At 30.4% G+C, this 27986-nt stretch overlaps 1 protein-coding gene across 4 annotated transcripts in view; it reads left to right on the top strand.

Annotated features, from left to right (window-relative positions):
• LOC132918294 (frizzled-5) overlaps window positions 1–27986 on the top strand; it is a 68524-nt gene that overhangs the window by 28615 nt on the left and 11923 nt on the right. For 2 of the 4 annotated variants that reach the window (XM_060979469.1, XM_060979478.1), the window contains exon 3: window positions 13557–13603. The gene's annotated coding sequence lies outside the window, so the exon portion shown is untranslated. Of the gene's footprint in view, window positions 1–13556; window positions 13604–24582; window positions 25348–27986 lie in introns of those variants that run through there. The other 2 variants (XM_060979462.1, XM_060979488.1) reach the window with 1 other exon arrangement.

Below are 27986 nucleotides of genomic sequence, written 5' to 3'. Positions count from 1 at the left end.
TGACGGGTTGTAGTCGATGAAATTGAATGTCATCAAGAGGTTCAAAGAATAGTTCGAATCCTTGTTTTCTTTTTCATATGTTATATATTTCTATGTGAGCATTATGAGCACAATAAATGTCTGGTCACTTCAGATCCACTCGAATTCGTCACTCCGTTCCGTTTCTATTGTACTCCAAACCACGTTTTTCGTACAAAATATTAAATCGTTTGGCCTTTTCAAAAACATTTTCCGCATTGTGTTCGTGGCGAATTTTATATTGCACTATTTCCTGCTATTCTTATTCTTCTTAATATACATTATATATAAAAGATGATATGGTTCTGACACATCCTTGTTACATACCAATTGAGATGTACCCACGTGGGTCATCACGATTCGAAACACCACCATGCAAATCCGTGCTATATTATTGTAGAATAAACCACTAAATAGTATTTGAACGACAAACACTAATGGCGTATTATGTATTTTATTATTTAACGCATTTATTCATACATACATATGTATTTTCATTGGATATGATTATTTTATTATTATTTTACTGTCATAATAATATATAACTGTTTTATTTGCTACAATAAATTGGTATTTAAATATACGTGAATCGTTGTCATACATTTATATAATTTATACACCAAATAGTTTTTGAATTAATCAAAAAGTTTAATTGATTATAAACTAACTTTTAATGACCATAAAATGACTCTCTGGGATTTTATCTGTTATAATCCATCTATACACATTTTATCAGTTTAACTTTTGTAATTTATTTCAAACCAAAAAACATTGTTAATTTTGGTTGACCAATGATTATAGTTTACTACTAACTTAAACATGATAAAATGTGTTTGGCTTAGCAAGTATTATAGAGGATACATCGTACAATACAATTATACCCATATAGTCTATATTATTGTATTAAGACATCTGTGGGCGTTAACCATTAATGAGGGTAGGTACACTCGCATAAAGTGCACATTAATGTCACCGGTGGCCGTTGGAAATTCCGAACGAAACTTCCAGCAAGTTTTAAAATTACTTTACTGAACGGGCTAAGTTTTATCTGGTGACGTCATCCAGAAGTTACCTGTAACGTGTATAACTCATTATTTAGATTTGTGCCTTTTATCCATGTAATTTCGACAGTTGTTTTGAAAATTTACTGCACTTAAAGTGGGTTTTATATACGAGGAAACTACTTTCAAACACACGATTTTACTATTCATGTTATTTTAAGTTTTATATCAAGTCTATAAAGTATTTGGTTAAGTTGAGTTCACAACAAATACGTGCCCTTGTATGAAAATTCTTCGAAGACATACAAACTTTATGTAACAAACATTTACTATACAGGGTAGATTATCGAAACTATAAATTATAACTGAATTACAGCAATAGGAAACTGTTATTGTTAACTTTGAATAGATATAAACTTCGGGATTGTAAACTATATACCAACAACAATTTTAACTTTTGAGAGTATGATCAATTTAGGTTCCCTGATAAACTGTGTATTTCCTTCAAATTAACTTCATTTGGCTCTCGGTGAAAACGAGTTAAACAGCACCGTTAAGCAAATATACTTACTTGAAAAATATGCGTATATAATATAAGTAAATGTATAATCTACTTAAAGTTCAAGTTGTACACATCAAGCCTGTTTATAATGAATAATAAATATTAAATATTATAATTTTATCGGCGAAGATCGTGTGTTTTCAATTACGATAATATTATTACCCAACAGCGTAAAAATATTAATTCAACAAGTGTTTCAAAAATCCTTCTAATAATTATTAAACTTATTGAAGTACGACATCAATACTTGAACACTAACAATACATAAGAAAAATAATAATAGTAAAAAAAAAAATACGAAAATTGATACAAATATATATTTTTTTTATAACATACTTACATATTATATAAGCACCACGCGCATGTGCACACTTGTTGTTTCTTAGAACGCTATACTACCAACGTATTATAAATTCAATTTCGAAGTATAAGTACAAAATCTCTAACCGTTTTAAGTTCAATAAAAATAATGTCGATATTACTGTATATTCTAACCTTTGCACTCATCTGGTAAATGTGAAACTTTTGAGGTTTCGAATACTGCAGCAACCGTTTGAAATTGAATCACGATGCGTATCGACTTTTGTTCTTTTCTTGTATTCGTACAAATAAGCTCAACAGTAACCGCTAACCAGCTATCAAAAACAATCCATTTACCCACGTACATAATTGGAATAAGTCGGCGTTTTCCGTGGCATATACACTAATAATACAGTAATACCTACGCGGATATAAAATTGGTTTTTATTTTATTTCTAAAATTGGATTTCAAATCAGGACGAGAAAATACGAGAAAATACATGGAGCTAATTGAGTAGATATCTGAGTACAAACCGTATTTTCGTTACTCCGCTGTTGTGCGATAACTATCGACGGTGTGTTATTGCGATGTTATTCACCTATATTTTAATAATGTTTATATTTCAATAAAAAACCAATATAAATATATACCCCTAGGTAATTGCAAACTACGTTTAATTAAAATGCTATCATTGATCAAGATAGCTTTACAAAAAATCGTGTATCAATCGATCAAAACACTTTGACCCGCTAGGTTTTTACTCGCCCGCATGTCTATTAATTATAATAATTTTTTAACCGACGAGGGCGCATTCACGCCGTATACAACCCATATGCACAATACTATTGTATTGGCCAGAACAACGAGCTCAAATAATATTGTTATTATTATTTGTCTTAATATATATTATTATAGATATACGTGTATAATATTTAAACACTATACTACCAGGAGTATATTATACGGATAATAGGTGCTTTATACGACGGTCGAACGGTATCGCCTAATATGTGTCAACGTACGACGACGGCGACAACTACCGGAATAATTTAAGTCACATCATAAAATATAACACTGTACAAAATACTATCACGATGAGTACATACAGATGAAACTGTTCGGTTGGACTTCCGCCTCGAATCTGCTATAGCCCCTACCACGACGACTGCCCCGCTGTACAACCACACGTAACCATCGCGTATAGTGCGACGCGAGTTTATAATAATATTATGTTATATGTTTGTTTTTTCCGTTTTATTATTATCGTTATTATTTGTACTTTAATGGTCGCGGTACATAATATTATTATAACGACCGTTTACGCGCACACACACACACACACACACACACACGAGCACAAAATAAACCTCTTTGGATGTAAATTAAAAATGCCACCAGCAATGCACATATCTAACCAGACTGAGGAGGATAAACCTGCACCTCCGCGCCTCGATCGCCTTCAACACCCGCGTACACGTACTTGTGTGTTCGTAGAGCATAATATATATATATATTGTATATTATATATTACACGGGTACCCGTCGAATCATTATATTTCAGTTACTTGAGTAAATAAAGCCTCGGGTACACGCCCACCCGGAGAAAAAAAAACCCGAATATACGACACACTTGCACACACACACACACACACACACACACACACACACACACACACACACACTGCTCACGAAAGATTCCTGCCTCGAAGATTCGACGACCGTAATAATATTATAATATTATACTTTAGGTAGGCAGGTAGGTGGTATCTAGATTTACGTACGACTACGTGGGTTGCGCGTGTGCAGAGATATTTTATTTTTACCCGACGAAAACGACTGCTAATTTATCGGATATCTATCGCACATAATAATAATCATATATTTTACGGCACCGCGTACGACGTAACATTATAATATATTATTATGATAAATAAAAGGGCCGCTTTTAATATTTAGTCATCCGACTCACCTACATGTGTACGTCTTGTCGTTGTTTTCGTTATTATTGCCTATTATAATAATTATTCTTTTTTCGCCCGTTAATATTATAATGGTCGCACGGTTTTGCACGGCGACGGACCGACCATACTACATACATCGATTCCGACTTTCAAGTCTTATTACCACTCCATACATATAATATAATACGAAACATACCGTATATTAATATACACGTTAAGACTTACAATATCACATAATATAATACACATATTATTATTATTATTATTATCGTTGTTGTATACCCACAGCATTTGTACATGTCGAGTCTTCCGGCGTGTGGGATATTCGATTGTTTATGGCTGCGGCGTTCGGCGGAGGGTCTGTTAAACACATTAAAAAGGTTAAACGGACTGCTAGAAATTTTTAATTAAACGCGAAAAGTACCATTACAGTATCACTGTTATATTGTTATTGCTGTCGACGACGGCGGTCCGTATATGTGAGTCGCTTTTACTGCACAGTGCACAGTGCATAATATATATATATACAGTAAAACACGCACGGGACAATATTGTTATAAGTGTATACCTTAAAACGCGACCGGGAAAATGTAAAATGTTTACTCAATTATACGTCGTAGGTACAGTCGATTCACATAATATCATAATATAAATAAAAAAAAAAAAATAGTCGGTGGTGATTCGAGATATAGCCAGATGGCCAGACAGGAAGGCTGGTAACCAGGTATAACGATATAGATATAATAATTGTGTAGGTAAAATACTACGGGTACACACGATAAACGGATCAATTATTTATGCGCGTCTTATTATCCCGTCGACCGGCACGCGAATATTATTATGTCATTATTATATTATTTTACTGCACCCGTACTACGTACACGCGTTTTGCCTGCAACGTCCGACATGGCGAAAATGGCGTAATAAAATGTTTTATTGACGTGTATATTATAGTGTCTACGGCAAAAAGGGTAAAACTGTAATTCCGCAGGTTCCTCCTCTGCGTGCAATTATTATTGTTAGTGGTTCTTAACATGGGGGTTAATAGAAAACTTTCTGACGACATAAAAAAATTTACCACTTGTCGATATAATAGCTAGCTATGTACACAATATTTTGTTATCATTTTGACCGTAAATGTTTTAAAAGCAAAAAAAAGATTTCATTTCACATTATATTTACAAGATCGCTATATGTATTTACTTATATGATATATTTTTTCTAATTATTATATACGTATTAATTTTATTCTGCACAGAAAAGGTTGAGTAACACTGAACGTATATATTATAAAATATGCGATTTTGATGTACGTTTATATACGCCACGACGTGTAGGCTTACGCTACGATTTAGACCACTAAACGGTATAATTTAAAACATAAACTAAAGAAAATTTACCGCCGTCGTCGCCACCGCCTACTTTACCATAATATTACATATTTATACGACCCCGCGTTGACCGCGATATATTTATACCTTGTTTTACGGTCTCGAAGAAAATAACACAGTATATTATAGGTATACGCCATTTATTCTATTAAAATATTGTTTATCCACTCCTCGGCTGTATGAGGGAATCTCTGCGTGAAAAATAATTACTCTATTAAAAATGCACTACATGTAAGTACGTTTAACTACAACAATAACAGACTAAGGACATTGGGTTCTTTTAAAATTTAATATTAATTTCCGTTATATACGTAATGTCGTAATATTACCACCCCAGTGATTTATGGCCGTAATTGGCGATTTTATCGTACCCCATGTATATAAAATTAAATGACCAATATGCCGTTAAAAACATTTGTGTACTAAAGGTACACGATATTTATATAATGTAATACATTATCGTACCTAATTATATACTTATTACCTATCCACCGCGTGGTTCTTATAAAAGTTTACAAATTTAATCCACATTAATAAAGTGCTGTGTGTGAACTAAACACTAAATAAAATGTACTTTTATAGATATCTATAGACAACCAGTAGATATTTGATTATATGTTTTTGTGTCGCATGAAATTTTATCTATTGAAAGTTTAAGCATAAAATATATATGAGGTACATAAAATTTGAAATAATAAATGAAAGAAAAAAAATCTTACAACAAATAACTTTAAAGCGATAAAGTCTAAAATATTTCACAGACAATATCCTATAACCCTAGCTAGTTTTAAAATTCGATGGTGTTATGGTTTCGTTTTCAAATTAAAAGTAATCGAGTGATAGTGTTTTACAGGATACTTAAATCCAATTTTAAGACACAACATGATTATACTAGACTAATGTGACTATGTGAGATTACTACTAGACTTCATATTGAATTTAGCCACAACTGATCTCGCATACGTCAACTTTCCTTTGAATTAATCTTTTGTCAAACGGACTCTTTTTTCGATATACATTTTAAAAATAAATTGCAGTTGCAGTCATCTGGAGCTCCTATTTAATACTCGTAGTTCGTGTAATTGTTTGTGTTTTGTAATTAAAAATGTATTTACCATATCATTGCCGATAAAAAAACCTTTTATTTTACACCAAAATGCCAAATCAAACAAGAAAATATGTATTTTCAAACTTAAAAATCACTTTGAACAAAATTAAATTCCAATGAACACAGCATATCGTTTCTCATCAGTTTTGTGTTACAAAATATTATATTCGAACACCAATTGCTTATTCAGATAGTAACAGAAAAAAGGAATTATATGTCTCGAATTATTGATTCGGATATCTAATTACAAAATAATATCTTTCGAGTAAACAGTGTTGAAAAATGATACCTTTTCGTAGATAAGTATGTACATGCAGAATAAGAGTAGTGAGTACCTACCTACTATACAACTTGAAATCGAATCAAATAAAACCCAATAAGACATTGAGTAATATGATTCCGAGAAGTGTTAGCGAGACACGACTTATTATTTAATGTCACGAGTTTCCGACCATTAAACCGCGAATACTATACTTACTATTATTTCTTTTGGATGTTATTATTTACATACAATGACACATAAACATCGCGTTTAACATAAAATCGTTATGCGGAGGATCGGTACATGTAATTATTTTGTTTTACTTTTCTTTCATTACCATTACACATACTCAATAGTATAATTATCGCGACAGCGGCTGCGATGCGTCCTGTTTTTTCGTACACAGTATACTCCTCAATCTTCACACTACGCTGTACACAAACTATTTATGCTGTAATAGCTTCACATAAATCACTGTGTACTTATAGAGTATTTTCTATACATTTTTTTTTTTCAATTTGCCTATACAGTGCGCGCGCGATTCATTGTTTATCGTCAACCGTGTCCGAAAAAAATATTAACCGGACATAAATTATTATATTGCGACGTGGTCGTCCGTCTTCGGCAATATTCGCTTCTCGTGTGACAATATATCAATAATAGGTAGGTATATGCACTTATCCCTTATACTCCGCGAACCGTTCATAATTTCATGACATAAATATGTATATATTATTATACTACTTGCGATAACTCTTTCTATACACAATACACGCAGGTATACCATGCGTACATTATACAATATTTTACTTGTCAGCCATAAATATAACAGTATATAACAGTGACCCGACGCGTATTATAAATGAAACACTGTATAGGTGAAGAATTCCTGTAACAGCAGTCGACAGTCAGTCACGATTCCTTGGCCAAACATCAAAGTTGTCGGGCCACATTCTGCACGACGTGTGTACACGTTAAGTTAGGACGTGTAAATAGATGACATTATAACATATTTTAGTGGCGTCGAAAGTAAAAATAAAAAATAGTAGGCACTTAATAATTTTTGATAAACGTTTAACGCGCTTTCAATCACCCAAATACGCATAAGATTATCTACAATATAAGGTATTAAGGTGTAAATACGTAGTATATATTATATACTACATGCCTTAAAAACGCAATTTGCGACGTATTTTATTTTATTATTTTCATTTAATATAAATTTAGAGAGATGTCCGGTCTTTAAACATCTCAACGTCATTATATATATAAATAAACGTATATAATGAAAATGTTCTTTTATTCCTATTTCGTTTTTTTTTCTCATGACGAAATTTAATTTAAGATAGTGCTTTCGTCTAATTTAATAACCAATAGCTACTCTATATTGACACAGCAGCAAACATGAACGACTTAACGCAATATTTGTTCGCAATAAAAAAAAAAACTTGTATAATATAGAATATAGATTATAGTTATTGACTTTGAGGAGTTCAATACATTTTAAAATGATCTCTTAAGAATCAACTGCGGCTGGTCTGATTATTGAAAAAACATTATTTTTTACGCAAAACCACAAATTATCGTGTTTTGTACTCGATCCGATCGAATAGTGATGTATTCATTTTTCGCATTTATTCTGAACAACGCTCCTGTCTGCGTTTTTTTACATGTGCACAAGTTGGAGAATATTTTATTTCAAAATTACATATAGCATTATATAGCCTGTATGCTATACTAGAATTAATTTCGTATAGTGTTTATTAATTAATTAGAAAAATATATCGTTTTTTCACAACAAAGCAATAATATTTCTTACAAATAGTATAATAGCGTGTAATAGGGTAGTCTGCAGTGTACGGCGCCGTGGCGTTTAATTCGAATCATTAGCTATAGGCGATGAATTGAATAACGTGAAATCTGCAATAGAACTGCCTACTATGAACAATACGTATTGTGATAAATTGATCATATTTGTATATGAGTATTATATTCAACATGATAATAATATGGTACTTTATTAACATACGTAATATAGCCTATACGGATAGTATTAGTGCCAATGGCGCTTTGACAAAAGAACAAACCTCGATCGCGAGTAATGATCACGATAAATGTTTGACTTTGTGGTTTTGACGCATTTTTAGTCGTGTTTATATCCAAGACGTAAAAGCCACATAATATCATAACCTGTCGACCACTTCAAGGTTACCATGGTTAAACATATATACTATGCAACTGATAATCACACCGACAGTGTCATGGCTTTCAAGCACCATTTACGATTTTCGGACGATTACATCGCCTATGGGGTTATATTATGCTATATTTTTTTGTAGTCATAATAAAATTAAGTTTTATGAAATTTAAAATCAAACTGTACGTGGCATTATAATATAAGTAATACACCGTGCAGTACTCGTATACGCTCGACGACGAAACGCGTTGTCTCTCCCTCTGTTTGCGTGCGTGCGTTCTCGTGTGTCTCTTTTTCTCCGCGTACACACACATCAGTGGTTCAGCGTGCGCATTTATTGATCACTTCCTCCCGCCCTTCACTTCTCCCACATCATCCTCTTCACTTTTCGGCCGGGTGACATAACGGAAGGGTTTGATTGATGCGATGCTGCCGCGGGGACAATCCATCCATCAGTGGACAATCCCTGAAACGACAACTCTCCGACTCGCGTTTATATTATTATTATTATTATTATTATAAAATATATGTTATTATGTATACATCGATAAATTTGAGCTTATGATCGATCGGAATGGTTACCACACGCGTATTATTATTCATAACTATATTATATTATTATCAATATCAAACACGTGTATCTCCTTGATATACGATTTTCGCCTTAGCTTCTACGTCTGGACCACCGTCATTGACGACGACGATTCATCATCATCATCGTCATATTATTATTCTACGTTTGTCGTACTGTCTCCTACCGTTTTCACTAACGAAATCCCATAAAACGTTTTGACCGCCCCATATATGTGCAGCCATCACACCGCAGGCAACTATTGTGTCAAAAGCACTTATCAAACATCAGCTGTCGGATTTGAGCGTTTGAAAATATGCTGTACTAGTGCCTCGTATATATATATAGACATCAGGATAAAATAGTATTAATACGCATTTCATGTATATGTACAATGTACATATTGCGTATTATAACTTGTCTTTCGTTCCTTCGTCGTAAGATTATGCTGTCACTTTGACTAACGATATTGGAATAGAACATTCCACGACATGTTTATTTTATTTTTATTTTTTTAATTGATTTTTATCTATTTATTAGGCAGGCAATATCGTATATATATATATAGGTATATTAAATACCGCAGATTTGAAAACTTAAGAACGTAACTGCTCTTTCCCCAGTTAAATATCGATACGTTAATATATTATTATATAATTTTATAATCACATAATGAATAATGATTAATCACATTATAATTAAATAACAACACACTCTTGCACAAAATATTATATTATTGAAACTTATAGATAACATAAAATGGACAGGCGCAAGAGATAGGTTATTTTTGAGCAAAATAAAGGTAAGTATTCGATTATCTTTTGAATCCGGGCAATTTCATCTTGTATTATTCCACAATGATATCACGTCAGGACAAAAAAAAGAAGCTTTTTTTCTTGTCCTCTCTGATCGGGTTAATCCGATTTATACGAGGGACTTCAGACATCTCAGTCCGAAGATTGATTAAAACACGTCAGATAATAAACCCGGTCGTACAAATACGCTTAATTCTAATCGCGGAAAAGAAATCTGAAACATTTAGAGGGACCTGAAGAGTATAACTATGAATAGTGACACAAAAAAAAATGTAATATCTCACAAGCGCGTTATCTGGAATGACGCAAAATCCCATTATCCCTTTTTCCTTTTTAGAGAACTAACCCCCCAAAAAAGGTACACGCTTTAGATGGAGATAAAATTCCACGCGACCACATATACGCATATTCATGTGTGTATATATATATATATTCTATACGGGCGCACACTGACTAGTTCGTCGTCCATACGTTCTTTTATCTGTTAATATTATAATCCTCAATGACAGTTCACCGATCGATCTGTCGTTGAAGATAGGTACATGGTGTATATTTTATGTATATTTACATTCACTTCGGGCTTAAATGCAAGATTATCACTAAATATACTGTATATATTTATTCTCTCGGTGCATAAAAAACAACGTAATTTATATTCAAATCCTTTAGATTTAAATTTAACGAAGAGTTATGCGTACCTAATAAACTGCAAGGTGATTTGAATAAATTATGCGACCCGATACGATCTCATTACAATCCATAAGCTCAGTATTAATTTTTCGTCTTAAGTACACTATAATTTATCAAATATACTTATTGTTTTATTATTACACATATTGCAAGTTGTCTGTGTTTTGTATAGGGAAAAAATATATAAATATATATAAAATTATTTTAAACGTGTGTAAACTTCACTAACAACCGTACTCATTGATGATATTATTCATATAATCATAATTATTATAGAAACTACACATCACCACATTTCGTTTAAAAAATAACTTAATATATTCGTAATTAAAATTCAGATGGCAATTATGTATTACATACCTATATTAATTGTTTAAAAATAAATTAATTACCATAAACCATAGAATTTCCGAGAATAATTGGTTAAAAATCTATCGATCTAACTTACATTTCTCTAGAACATATTATATGATTTTACATAACAAAGAATGTACTTAAAAAAAAGTCATATTGTATACATCTTGTCTATGTACTTGTGAATTACAATGTATCCAATAGTCACACAAACCGATTAAAATTTCTCTTATAGTCAGAAAAAATGTAATTATTTTTATTTTTAGTAAATACACAAAAACATGCAAATAATATTATTTTCTTAAAGAAGACTTCGAAATAACAATAGTGATTAAAATTAATGGAACACCGAAAGTTTATAATATAATTTAATTTATCATTAATTACTTTTGTTTTACCTAATAAAAAAACACATTGATAAGAATAAATATAAAAACAAAAAAAATAATGCATAATTTCAAATTACCATAAATACATATACAAAAGAATATAAAGTTTATTCAATTTTAAACAAAAGTATGTTTTTAATTCCATTTTTTTTTATATATATGAAAATGTAATTCTATAACCCGTATAACAAAATCGTAGAAAGTGTATGTTGTATAATAAAAATTGTTTAGTGTTTTTCAAAATTAGAAAATAAGGATAGCAGAAATTATTATGTAAATTTTTCTTGAAGGAAAAAAATATATACGTATGTTACTTTGGAATTTTGATTGCATAAATATTTATTACTTGAAAAATGTGAATAATAAAATAGGTAGGTTATTTATAAATATAGTATTATATTTATATATTTAAAATGCTTTATTTAGAAGGTACACGTAATTCTTTTTATATTTCCACCACATTATTTTAGTAATAACTTTATACTTTTACGTATCACCAACAATGACTTATTTATAATGACAGTTTGTATAATACGATAAATTGTTGTTATATATACATATTAAATTTGGTATACAAAAATGCTTATGTGCTACTGAGTTTATATAACTAATACTTATAATTCAGTGTATCATGTAAGTTTTCAGAATTTTGTTTAAAAAAAAATGACAATGATTATGTTTTATAGTTATTATTTCATATAACATGTAGGTACATTATGCAGTTAAGAATTTTATGAAATGAAAAATAGGGGTTGTTGGAACAATTTAAAGCTATAATTTCATGTTACATACTTGATGAATAAATATTTTGATACTTATATATAAGTATATTATTTTTATTGTTGCATGATCACTAGTCACTACTAAGTATAATATAATATATTATTTAAGTTAAATACTATATATTTAAAAATACCCAAAAACACATTGACATTCCTTTATTAAATGCATACATTTTTAGTCGCATTATAATATGTAGGTAATATATATGATATATATATATACTATATACTATATAGACTTCAAGTATGAATAATATATTATATTATATTTTTAAACGCAGGTACCTACACAAATGGTTTTCACGGTGTAGGTATACAATTTAAAAGCCTTTCATACAAAATATTCTAGTTGACATCAAGCATTTTTAAAACATACATGATATAGCTGAGCATTCATTGAACCGAGACTTTAAGTAACTCTTTTTGAAAATTATAAATAGAATGTCATGAATACATACATATATTCATAAACACACTTTAACAGATTTAAAAAGATTTAATAAAAATTTGTATTATTTGTTTATTAACGTTTCAAATAAAATTTTATTTGACTATATTTTTAAATTTATCAAAAAAATATTGTTTTTAGTGTTCAGTACTTTAAATTTAATTATAAATATAATTAGTATAAAAATTCACGTGTACAATAATAAATGTTTTTACAATTAAATTAACATTTAGGTAACTTATTCTCCACCACAGTAATATTTTATACAATTTTTAGATAAATGTAACTATTATTCTGCGTACAAAATACAAATATAATATATATAGACCTAAACAACAATCGTAATACACTAGTTATAGCGAATGCGTAAAAAAAACATAACATACAAAAAAAATCGTACTATTGTACACTATTGTATACTCAATGCATTATGACTTACACCATTCAATCCAGACTCAAGACTCATGCGAGACCTATATAACCCTGTGTAATATATATATATATTATTATTTAATACGCATTCAGCATTATCAACAAAAGTCAACATAAATAATACTTTTTAAAGTTTCAAAAAGGCGATTTCAAACAAAAAATCTAGTCTTTAGAAATATCTCACGTGATAATGTAATTGAGATTAAATTTTTTTAAAATACACTATATTATTGTTTTAAAATATACTTACTGTAACTTTTGTTTGATTTTTCAGGTTCTCTTTACGGAGAAATTTTGCGACATCTAGATTACAACCGACTTGTAAGTACATGGAAGTTATCATATTTTTAAATTTTTGTTTCTTTGCCTTTGGTCTTCAATATTATATTTAATATTAATAAGTAAATAATCTGCATAACAATAAATACACAGTATTATACTAAAATATCCTCCAGATTATCAAAAAATGAATATTTAAAATTCCTAAGTCCGATTGCCTGTTAAAGTATTAACAGATATTATATAGTATCTTCAATTGACACAACAAACAGAAACGTGTATAATATTATGTATTGATTACAAATACATATTGCACTATTTCGCCAAATTGCCTATTAAAATAAATGTATTTTTAAATAAGATACAATACGAGTAAATAGGTACAATTTTTATGTAAAAATCGTATTTAATGGATTTAAGAGAATCCGGTCCGATTCTGAATTGAGTTTCAGGTGCGGCAGCAAAAATTTTACGAGATACAAACTTAATTTTCATGTACATAATACTTTTTTAAATAGCATAGTGAAAATACTCTCAACCGGATGCCGCCGTGACTATAACTGATTCTTGTACATACAAAATATATGTATACATTATTATACACATATATTATTATTAAAATTAACCTCAAAAACTTGCTATAGTCTAAATAATATTCTAATATAACTATATAAGTAGTAACCAAATAGCCAGTGGCAGTCACATTAATAGTTGTTTATATTATATTTTCCCGTCTATTGTTTTATTTCTTTTCTCCCGGCGTACAGTTTTTGATGTTGACCAGGACCGCCATCGCCATCGGACGAAACCGACTCGTGTACAGTAACATGGCAATATAATATAATAATAACTATAAAATATACAATATTATACGCACAGTCGATTGTGTTCTCAAAAATCCGTTACTTTCTATTGGTTTTAAGATACGAAACAATATAATATAGCAAACACGAAAACATGTTTGTTTTGAAACCAAAAATTGTCGTCAGTCGATTTTATAATAAATTTTGTTCGCGTTTCGCCATTTTATAACAATATATTATTATAATGCGCATATTACATATTATATTACTTTCAAAATAGCCAGTCCTCGACTAGTCGTCGTATAGCGACTTTATTGCGTCCAAACTATTGTAATTTTGTGTACGATACCTTATTGGATTAATACAATATTACATATAGATCGTATGTCGCGATTGTATAGTTCTGTGTACGCATGGCAGGGGATGTTTGGGGCCTAAAGTAGTGCGGAGTATATACCGAAACGATTGAGCTGACTGGAAAACAGAGAAGTGCGGGGTCACGAGAATAATAATGACAATACTATAGTAATATATAAATGACAAAGAACGCGTGTTCTTATATTATAATACCGTCAGACGGCGGTGGGATTCGTGGCAAACAGCACTCTTGCGAGAATGCAAGATGAGGATCGCGCGCGTGAAATATTGCAGTTGGCAAGGATATAGGCGCGTTGCGCGTGCATAAACCGCATTAGAATATGATATTTCAGCGTCGCGAGTCACGACTATGGCTGATAATATTATATACCAATGACGCGGTATGCGTGGAAGCTCACCACGTCGAGGGGTGGAAAACCCGATCGTAGAGGGTAAGGGGTGCAGGTGGATATATTATTATATATATATATACACGATGCCTTCTGGGTACCGTTCATAATAATCGCTGTCAAAACGGAGGAGCCACTTGGCGGTGGGATCTGAGGGATAGAATTGCTGTGATAGGAAGAGTGTTTGTGTGTGTGTGGGTGCGTGTGCGTGTGTGTGAAGGGGAGTTAACTCATGGATGAGGACTCGGCGAATTTAGTATGCGCTGCAGCGTTAGAATCAATTAGTTTGTGGTATGTATATATATATATATATATATAGATAGATAGATAAATATACGAATATATATATAAATATATATATACACACGATGACGGTGGTGGTATTAAATAATACAATACAACCGCGTATAAATATTATACAGAAATGACTACAATAAGCGTCTTATTCGATTTTAACGTCTAAGCTTAACGAATTTCACCCACAGAACATCTTAAGTTTCGGTTAACATCGCTTTATGCTTGTATATGTACGCGTAATATATAATGCGATGTTATATAAATAAGATATGAAACTTAATTATACACCGCATACTCGATAGTTTTTAATAATTATAAGATTTTTTTTAAATAATTCATTATAGGTATTAGCTCTAGTTTTCTTTGCTTTATATGTAAACCTATTATAGGTAGCATCAAATTTTTGATTTTAAAATTGTAATCCTACTCTAACCCGATTTATAAATTTTTTTGTTTAATTTATCTAATAAATATTTAATACATTTTATATATTATATACGTACGCGCAAATATTTATTTAGGGACATTAGATAACGATTAAAACTAACTGTCAGTCTATATATTTACCTATATGTAATCAATTAATACCAGGTCGAGAAACATAGAAAATGTCACCTAATTTTGCTTTTCAGTTTTCACACCAAGAATATAAATATTTAATGATTTAATGTTAAAGTACTCCAAAGTCATTATTTGCATTTTAATCTCTAAACACTCTAAGAGTGTAGTACATTCAATAACGTTATACGTTTCTGAAGTGTATATAGTATTTCTTTGACAGTTAATAATTAATATTATACACGTGTTAAATAAGCATAACAGCTTTTCGGGCAGAATAGTGAAATCATAACCGTAGTATAATATACTTTTAAACTCATGCATAAAAGGTATAGTTTATAAATTTAGATTAAGTAAACACGCGCACTTTGACACACCTATATTGTATTACTGTGCAGTAATTATACACAATTTAACTTTTATGTTTTCATAATAATTACTAAATTATATTTTTTCTTAAACAGTTCAACGTACCTATAATATATCTATAACATTAAGATAAGAAAAATAATACTAATATTTAATGAATTGTTGTCAACATCGGCAAACAAAGAAAAAGAAAAAAATAATAATTAATAATTGTACGAGAAAAAGTTATCAAAACTAATTTCATTATTTAACTTATAATCAAATTGTATTGGAGTTATAAGTTTATAACAACCTTTACCTCAATATCAAAATGCTTATGTATTATGAATTATACATTTATATGGCACTTGTAATTAATAAATAATCGTTTAACTGAATAGCATCGTGTAGAACAATAATTACTATCAGTTTTTAGTGCACACAAGGGAGCTATAATTTAATTATTAATGGATAATGTATGAGTATATTACGATCTGTGTTAAATTTCAAAACAATACCCCCAGGAATGCTCAAAGAAAACAATGATCCCAATTGCGAAACCTACTAACTTCACTACAAAAATACAGAATATATAATATTATTTTTTATTATAACTAACTTATTATTATCTAACAATTAGGAAGTAAATAAAATTGAGATTCGTAAATATATTGTTATGTATAACGCTCCATCATGTCATAGCGAACATGCATGTAGTTCGTATCTATTTCTTTAATTTATAATAAACTACATTCGATAATAATAACTATTTCTATTGGTGTTTATTTTAGTGTACAATTGACTGTTGAGACAATACCAATACCTACTTAATTTGTACAATTGTTTGAATAAAAATTAAGTGATCCATTAGTTTACCGTCGATCACCGCACTCGAGCGTTGCAATTACACTCGATTCATCTGTCATCATGTCCAGTACACTGACTATAATTACATAACATCAACACTAACAACTGTAGAGACTGCAATAAAAACATTTTCTTGTTGTAAAATATGCTTACACATATATTATTTGTTTGAAATATTTGTCGAAGAACTACTAAAACACACACATTTTTTATATTATAGGTGAATATTTCCGTCTCTCTCAAACTCCTCCCCCTATCTATAGCGAACGTACGCGTGTATAATTATGTTAATAGAATAAATTACATTACTGCAAGATACCGATTACCAACATACCATGGTGTATTTATCAAACTTAATTAGCCGTTTTTAACCACGCTAGTCTCGGGATACGATAGTTATCGAGTTCAATTAGTTGAGTTTTTCGTACGGCCGGTCCAACCGGCCACCGGCTATATTTTACATAATTATTATTTGTTTTTTCGTTTCATCGTATGTATATATTATATGCGTTATATCTTACTGATTTATTAGTATGTAGTCTTGTGTAGGTACATACCTGATGTGTATAGTATAAAAATAATATAATAATAAAAATAATAATAATAATAATAATAACAACAATATGCTCGTTTAATTGTTGTGTATATGTTAATACACGCCATGAGAATAAGTCATCGTTTTAAATTGTTATTTAACATTCATAAAACGAAAAACGAAATTTCATTGTTGAATTGGTCTTGTTACTCTACGAGATGTGTATATATACATTAATAATGTCGTAGTACAAACATTGGATAAAATAGTTACCAAATATATATACTAATACTTAAACTAACACATATAATATTGGTTTAACTGTAAGATTATTCGTTACATACTTATAATGACAATTTCGAAATAATGATTTATCGACATGTATATCATATCGAGTAGACGCGTGTAGTTTGCATTGTGATTTAAGTACAATATGATGGTTTAAAAAAACATGTTTAACAATAATATATTATACACATTACACATATATGTATAAAGAGAGAAAGACAGAAAAACTAAGATATAAAGAGATGAGGTTTTCATATTAAATTTTTAGAGAAAATAAAAATTAACTTTAAAAGCAAAATTCCAGAAAATGCTCGACAAAAATGTATATATATATAAAAAATAGCGTTACCAGAAAAACATAATTCCGTGAAAAAATAAAATCATCAATATATTTTATCATTATAGTTTACGCTTTGGCAGAATCTGCAATCAATAAATAATTATATTTATAACATCAATAGTTATTCACAAAAACTGTTAAAAATCAGCTAAAACTTTTTTATTTTCTAAACGAAGGATTAAAATTGTAATAAGAAAAATGTATGTAACAATGAGACATAAGTAGGTATATTATAAATGTTTAGCATGTACTGAGTTATGATTGACGAAATTAAATTAAGTTTTTTTTTCAACAGTATAGCTATGTATTGTTTTATTTTTAATTTTGTATCTAAGTAGGAAATATTTTTTAAAAGTAACTAAGAATAAGTCAAATGATTAATTAGGTATAATAATTAAAAGTTTAGACAAGAAAAGTACGGCAGATTTAAAAATAATTTTCAATAATGAAGGTAATTAATCACTTACTAACTTAGGTATCACTGCAGCAGGTATTCATTAAAATGTGTATATAACGGTTACATAATGAAAATTACACAAACTGTAACTTGAGAAATAAATTTTAATTATTTGAGCTTTTGTTCTAGTCGTTCATAAAGTTATTAACATTACACATTAATACTCTAGTCTGAAATGGATGTTATTTTTTAAAAAGCAATAAAGCACAAACAAAGATTTATATGTAGTTAACTTAATATATACTTTTTTTTTAGTTTCAAGTAGTCTGACCCTAAAGAAAACTATTGTTCTGCCACCAGTAAGCCGTTTATTATTGTCATTGTTAGGTCTAAAAAAACGTTGGTACCTACCTACAAGAAAAGAAACTAAAACTACTTTACTCGCGGCAGTGCTTTTGGGCCAGTAATGAAGACAAAGTCACGCTAAAGTTTTTTGGCTGCAAAAAACGTTCACTTAAAAACTAAGAGCCAAAAAATAAAGTGTCAAGATACAAAAAAAAAATTACGGTAAAATAAACCTTTAAATAATATTTAATGAAAAAAATATAAAATTACAAAAATTATTTTTGAATTATTTTTCGAATGTATTTGTCATCCAGTAGATTAAAAATACACAATTAAAACAATAATAGTTTACCGAAAAACAACTATTCTTAATTCTAATACAATGAAATAATTTGTATTATAGTGAATGTCATTTTAATTCTATCTATAGTTTTACATTTCTAATATTTCTTCGTAAAATTTAATTAAAAGAATATTACATATATCTATACCAAATATTATAATACTATAATGTATACAAGTCAATTTAAATTGATTTTAAATATAAATATATTGATAAAACATTTTCCGGTTTATTAAAACACAGACATACTTATAAAGGATCAATTTTATATGATGTAATAATATTATGTAATGTGCTTTGTGTACAATTTATAAATATAGGTATAAGAACAATTTTAATGTCTTCTTCATAATTGTTTTTTCAAATTAATAAAAATAACAAGGTTCATCAAATAATTTACTCTGACACGTATGAAACATTTCATGACAAGTAGAAAATGTAACCAACAAATATTTAAAAAATCGTCTTATTTTTTATGAATGTTAAGTTAAAATTAACGTATCCAATTCATAATGCTAATTCATAATATACCAACTTCAAATTGTGCGCACTTAGCACGAGCATATCAAAACATTCAACAGATAATATTAATTCATAAAAAAAAAAATTAAATAAATAATCAGCAATATAATAAAACGTATAAAATATGTATCCGTATGTACTGCAGTTTTTAAAATTCACCAATAGTTCACGGTACAATTACCTTAATTTTTAATAATTTTATTTGTATCGTACCTATGGCATATTATATGACTCATATAATTTCATACAATAAATTATGCAACATCTTAAAGGTCCTTACGACGATGGTATCAATAATATCGGCTGTGCATAATATTATTGTGCCCACGAAATTACTATAAAATAAGTTTCTATATAGATTATAGGCATATAGCTATTGCCTATTAGTTATAGTTTACTTGGAAGCAATAAAAGTATGCCATAAACGTTTATACAGAAAATAAAATAATAAAAACGGAATCTGATATGTCTTTGTCGATTTCCAAGATGCTTAAAAACATTTATACGGTTTTATTTACGAACGGAGGTCAATGTATAATGTATAAATAATATTATAATAAATTATTACATTTTAATACATATTATTTAATTGCGTTTACTTGATCCGTTAACCATGATTAATGTCCAAGTAGTATTTTTATTATAGTCACTTGTACCCGTGTAAGATCGTTGTTTTTTTCGAAACATCTCCTCGAAAGAAGGGAGACTAATTTATATAATTAATTAATCACAATGTTCTCTGGTCGCACGACGTTTTTAAAAATAACAGACTATTTATGTATGTTACAATCAGCCTATTACAATTAACTATTGTGTGATTTCCGTCCATCAATTATTATTATTTACCAAGGTCCACCATTTATTCTGAGGATAACTCGCGATAGAACTATGAACCAGATGCGCAAACACCCACGTCACACAGTTTATTTCAAAATTGTTTTTCGGAGGAAATAATATTCCGATTCGTGTAAATCGTATATACACTATATACGTTATTAATTGTGCGCTTACGAATCTGATACACAAACACGACTTTACTATACCGAGGCGTGTAAAGAGATGTGTATAATGCTATTCTAGGACATAATAATTATAAAAAAAATATATACAAATAAATACGGCATAGATGATGGACTCGAGTATTTGATCAAGACTATTATTATAATAATATAAGAACGTAATAAAAATATTTCAATGAAGTATTTAAACAAAATATACTTTTATCGCTATAATAATATTATTATTAGTGATGAGGTACATAATATTTTCTACACGATATAATTTTAACGGTAAATTATGTATACCTCAGTAGCTAACGAGCTTTGATTAATTAAATACAATGGGGATAGGGAAGAGAGCAATACACACGGCGTTATTGTAATATAATTATAATGCGATTCGAACAATAGAAAAATGATAACAGTTTAATTAGCACTCAAAAATTTTTTTTTCACCAATTAATTAATAGTGATAAATATTATTGTGTTATTGTAGTCGATGTTTTTATTCACACACAATACAATCTCTGGTTAAATACCGACTATTCGGTAAATAGGCCCCTGGGATACTTTTTATTTCTTTTTTTTAATCAAAACACTACCCACCACATTTATATTGTGATAATCATCAGTTAATGCAATAAAACGCAAGTAAAAAAATTATTATATTATACATTTACTTTGTTAAGCTGTAAACCAAATTGTAGTTAAAAACTTAAGTATGCGCAGTGCGCACGTATAACGTGTAATGTATAGTTTCCGTGAAAATTTATGTGCGTGTTATTGTTACTGGTCAGGTGAAAATAGGTAATAAGAGAAACTAAAATTTAAATAATTAAAATACATTAATACTTCTACTGTAGTCGTACAATACATTACATTATGATTTCGATATACGACATTATTTCTTGTAATAAACACTGGTCGGAACTCGGAAATGTATTATATCACAAAAATCACTATCACACCCCATATATTGAGGACAATAAATAATAAATAATAGTAGTTATCACTTTATCAGTGTTATCATTGAAATTATGATCTCTAATACCACGTCAATCAAAACAGCATAATATTGTAATGTAGTGTTTAGTACAACTGTTTATAGTACAGTTTACTAATGAGTTAACAAGTAACGACATTCCTATCAGAATCAATTAAACAATGGTCGTATACCTATGCCGTTTAAACGCCACGTCATTGTTTATCCACGAGTATTTATACGAGTTGAATATTGTGTGTATATATATATATACACACGACTATATAATACCACTATATAATTATTATAATATTGTGTGGGAGTAATGAATTCAAAACACGTTCTTCGAACAATGATTAATGTTTTGAGATAATTTTGTTTGTTAATGGTTTTAATTTTAACAAGATTTCGTCAAACGTCTCGCCTACGAAAACGAACGTAATCCGTATACGACTGTTTATGTACATTGCACGTGTATATTTTTTTGAAAAAAATTCAGACCACTTCACAACAGTACGTTATATTTAAATTTTAGTTTTGGTTATCGTATTCGTACCTGATAAATAATCCATTTATTTAGATTCAAAATTGTACACGTATACCAATACCTAATATTCAGAACAACATTATACACATAATATTCAAAAATCGTGAAAATATTACTAAGCTTAATAACACTATTGTTCAATCGAATAACATTAGTAATCAGCCAACGATTTTATTTTATACACGTCGTCGCACCTCCGAATTATAATATAACGACACACTTATCGGAATAATAACATCGAAATTCTGGATACTTTATTTTAAACCTAACAACTTACTGTCCTATACCTACTACATATTAAATTGGCGCCTAAATTGATGTCAATATTAATTGTCTACGACGCGTTACGACGATATCGAGCGAATGAGTATAGCAGGTATATTTAAATAAAATTAAAGAACTTAATCTTTTGGCTCATTCTAAGAGCTCATTAACACCGCCGTTCATCTATTTCGTCATGTCTGCATAAATTACTAATGAATCTGTCAAGTTTCTCCGTGTCATAAATTATTGCCGTTACATATCTTAGCCAAGATAACCCTAAAATATAGGTACGGCAGTGTGATTTCAATTTTTGTAAGCATCAGACGACAGATAATAATATATAGCGATGAGGTATACCTATAGAAAAGAAAAATCCACCACTGCATGCAAGGTAATTCATTAAATGTGTCCGATTTCGATGTTATTCATTTTTAATGCGTCATTACAAAAGAACAACCATTAAGGCAATAATACCCATCGTATGGCAAAAATGTTTCCATCGGACACTTAACGACTGGCCGCGTTGTGTAGATTTTATCTTGTTACAAAACATTTTATTTACATTTAGTATTTTAGTACTTACCTCTCTATATCTATTATATCATTCCTCGATTCGTATTATTTATAAAAATGCGAAATTATCGAATCGAGTATATATATTTATATTATTATATTATATAACTGTATACATTAAATAGCAATCTTTTTCTCACGTATCCTGCAAGCACCCTTAACGATATCCAATCGTCGTGACAATACCTCAACGAGCGTTCACACGCATCAGTATCGCTCCTATATAGATATATAGGCATATACGTTTAAAAACTAAAATAACAAATGTTATACTTGAGTTGTTTCTTATAATATAACATTATTATTTCTATTATTACAATATCATATATCGTACTCCGAAATCCCATGGAACGCCCCACACCCGGGAGGATGAGAAAAAAGTAAATAAAAACAAAAACGAGAAACCCATAAGACTTTCTTCGGTTTACACTTGACGCGCACGCACCACACCGTCCACACGGCACCATAACGGGCCGGGGTTTATCGGGCGCGCATCGTAACTCGGTAATAGGTTATATGGTAAGTAAACACTGCACACACGCGCGTCATCGTCAATACGCTCTCAGTCTCAGCGTACGGTAGCAGCGAAAACGCTGGAGACTAAATCCGTCGACGGCCGGCCCGGGAGTTGTAGTCTCTCGCGCGGTCCGCCGATAAATGGTTTTTCGTGGGCGATTTGTGTACACGATCCGTGCCACGAATGGTACACACGCGCGCACACAAACACACATTTATATCCATTATAATACATATATACAATAATAATATCGTATAATTGAGTGACGGTTCGCAGCGACCCGTCGTCGTTAAGGTATTTTTACGCCGGCGCGTGTTTATTATTTTTTTTTCTACTCGATTTCATCAATCGGAGCGTAAAACAGTGCCAGCATAAAAAAAAAACAGAATAATAAAAAAAAAAAACGTCAAAAATTCCAAACACTACGCTCGCACGCCCGCGTATTTAACACCGCCGCCGCAGTGGTCTCGTCTTCGTCGATCCGCGCAGTCCGATCGACCCGATCGATACGTCATCATGATCGACCGAGCAAGCACGGGCAAAAGACGATAATAATAAGACGCCCGCGTATCCGAAACACATATAAATATAAATAATATTATTATTCTTTTCTAAAAAAAAAAAAAAAACCATCTGCGCCGTTCACCTCTCACCTTCACCCCGCCGCCCACTGAGCCCGAGGCACACATACACACACACACACACATACGATCTACGTGTAGAGCACAGCCTCACGTCTCCCCCCCCCTCCGCCGATCTTCCCGCGAACACCCCAGCCAGCTGGTCCACCACGTCATTCCAAACAACAATGTGCGTACGCGAGTAATATAATATATACACACACACACACACACACAGACGCACACGCACGCACAAGAGGTTCTCCTGACCGTTTTCATGCGGCGGCAGACTCGTTTCCCGAACGATTTCGAATCGCCTCGTTAACCGGGTGAAATAATATATCGGCGACGGCGCGGACCACTACAACAACTGCGCTATTATACACACACAACGACGTGCCTCACACGCACGCACGCGGTGTAATAGTAGTAATAATCGGAGACGACCGGTCGGAGACCACGACTGCTGTTGTATACGCGGCGCGCACCAGTCGTCCGACGTCGTTCGTGCCGTGCGTTAGTGCGTCGAATCCGGTCGCTCGAAACCGTGTTTAGCCCGCGCGATCTAAATCGATTTTATCATATTATCAAAATATTATAATAGTCAACACCGCCGATCCTCTGACTTCTCGTGCGATCTGTACGATAAACAATACTATTAATACGGCTACGTGTTGACACGGCGCGAGCGCAGACTGGACAGTGGTCGTCGTTTTGGCTGTTATTGTTATTGTTATTTTTTTAATACGCATCGTTATCATTCGACTTCGCGCCGCAAATGAGTTCGTTTCGAGTGTACGCGGCGGGACGACGCCGCAGGATCGTCTCCTGCACCGTCCAACAGAGTCAGTGGTCGCTGTAGCCTTCCACCGCCGGTGAGTGAATAGCGATAAATAGATTGTCGTCCGAAAACCGAAACGTATACATTATAATATGCGCGAACCTCTTTACACGCATTATTGTAGTCGTAACTGCTTGTCAATCGTGCGATGACTGCAAACCGATATGTGATTATAATACATTGTGTACCGAGTGTCTATCGTTTCGAACGGTCTTATTCTCAAGTCGCCGTCCGGACGAGGGATTTTCGGGTTTTTTAACACACACAAACCGGTTTATTACTATAAACATTTTCTAGTCAAATCGAATACACCTATATCTAATATGCTTATGCGGTTTAGAATACACACGAGCCGCACGTGTGAAACGTACCTACTCGGTTAAGCACTATAAATATTATAAATAATAATATCGTGTGCATCGAGTATGTTTGATACGCCCCGTATCGCTCGCAATAACATTTTACTATTGTCTATATAATCAAATAATAATATATGTAGGTACAACACGAAAAGTTAAAAAATTGTATGCGCTTGAAGTTGTGTGCTGTTCTGAGATCAATTTTCTGTTTACTTTTAATAATAATAGTTTATACATTGCAAGTCGTGTCTACGTCGACTCTTCAGTTTACTGACTTTTTGATTTTGTATTTTATATCATCATTATGTAATATATTAGCGAATACGTTATAAACTCGACAATAACTAAATTCTACGAAATGGATTTTAAAGCCAATAATAACAACATTGCAATAATAAAATTGAGAATAACAAAAAATCACTAACCAGTCGGCGAGATTGCTACGCTGTGGTTTTATGTTTCACTTAAATGCTGATTTGTTTATTTGTTTTACCTTCCGAGTTTTGACGAATTGTGTCTGAAAAATACAAACATGCATTTCGAACTATATTATTAAAACAACTACATGATGAACTCTCAACATTTCATTACTGACTATAGTGACTACTGCCCTGACTACTGTCTACTGTATATTATAATAATATATATTTATTATTTATACTAACTACTATAGGTACATAAATGATACATTATACCTACTAAACTTATTTTTATAATGTTTTAATCTAATTAATCAATGATTAGACAGTTTAATTTCATTATAAAATACAACAATTATACTAAAAATTCTACGTTATTTAGTTAGTAAAAATTGGCGTTTTAAAAATAATCAAAATGTATTCTAATTTCAAAGTTGAGTCGGAAAAAATAGGGTTGTTTTATTTCTCGGTCAATGCTCGTATTATTTTTTCTCGAATATCTTTAATAAATATTTACATTACAAATATAATTTTATTATTTGCAATTTGCTAAATATTAACTTATAATTGTATGTTTATTTTATCACTTCAAAGAGAAAAAATATTATATTTTATAAGTTTGAAACAAATTTCTGAAGTGTAATCAAAACCGTTTATTTTATTTATGATAAAAATAAATATGAAACAATATTCATTTTACCATCATATAATACCATATTATAATATATAATAGCGTAAATGTTTATTTCAAAACAATAAATTATAGCTAATTGGTCTTGTTAAGGAAAAGGTAAAAAGTCAATAAAAAAATTACGTCTCTCTTGTATATTTTTGTTTAAAAATAAATTATTTATTAAATGTATTAAAATCTAAAGTAAACTATAGCAGTATCATTAATAAATACCATATAGTAGGATAAGGTACAGGTGCGGTGCGCGAACCTTATATTATATTATTTAATGTTATTGAATTTATTAATAGTGGTATAGATGTTTTATTGACCCTTATATTAATATTTTGCGATAAAAATCAATTTTGCTATTAAGTAGCTATAAAATTATTTTTATTTTTATTTGTTGAAAAACAAAAAACTGAGTTTCTGAAAATATGTTTCTTTTTAATGTACACACGCGAACAAATAATATAACTATTATAAACTATTAAAACAAATCTAAACAAATTAATAATAATTGAATTGTTTATAGTTGTTGTAATTATTTAGTCGTTGGTGTGATTTACCGAATACTGTGCGATAAACAATTATTATTCTCCGTCTTTACGTGGTAGGTACTTTATATTTACTCAAGTACAGAAAACACCCATAAATTGTAATTGAGCAATACCTATTAATTTTACCTCTACTACAATGGTTAAAAAATACGTTTTAAGTTCTTCAAACTCCATTGTGTTTTCTGTTTTTATGAAAAAGAACTTATCAAGTTTATTGCATTTCATACGGTTATTATTCATGATACGTTTTTTATAGTTATTACTTATTATGTTAAAGTGGAAATCATTAGTTAAAGTGGAAAAATTACTGCATTGATGAACATAATTTGTATTCAAACACAATAATATAATGAGTTAAATGAAAATTATTGTTTTTAAACTGTTTTTGGTTCAACATAACACAGTTGTGTCTGTGGCACCCGTCTGACTTTATATAATTGCCAAATGACATGTCGTTAAGGTTTTTCAAAGTAGTTGTCAATCTTCACTTCCTGTTTTTGATTCAAAATACCAAGACAACCCTTTTTCAATTTATTCCTGTAAATATTAAATATAGTTAACTGTATAAACAAAACAATTTTTTTTTTATTAAATAAGCATATTAAACTCTTAATCAAATTAATGGACTGTTGTTTTCATCAATTTATATCGAATAGTCGATTAAA

The sequence above is a fragment of the Rhopalosiphum padi genome, chromosome 1, assembly GCF_020882245.1.
Source record: "Rhopalosiphum padi isolate XX-2018 chromosome 1, ASM2088224v1, whole genome shotgun sequence".
Lineage (NCBI taxonomy): Eukaryota > Metazoa > Arthropoda > Insecta > Hemiptera > Aphididae > Rhopalosiphum > Rhopalosiphum padi.
Note: the sequence above shows the minus strand (reverse complement) of the source record. Positions and strands in the feature narration are given on the sequence as shown.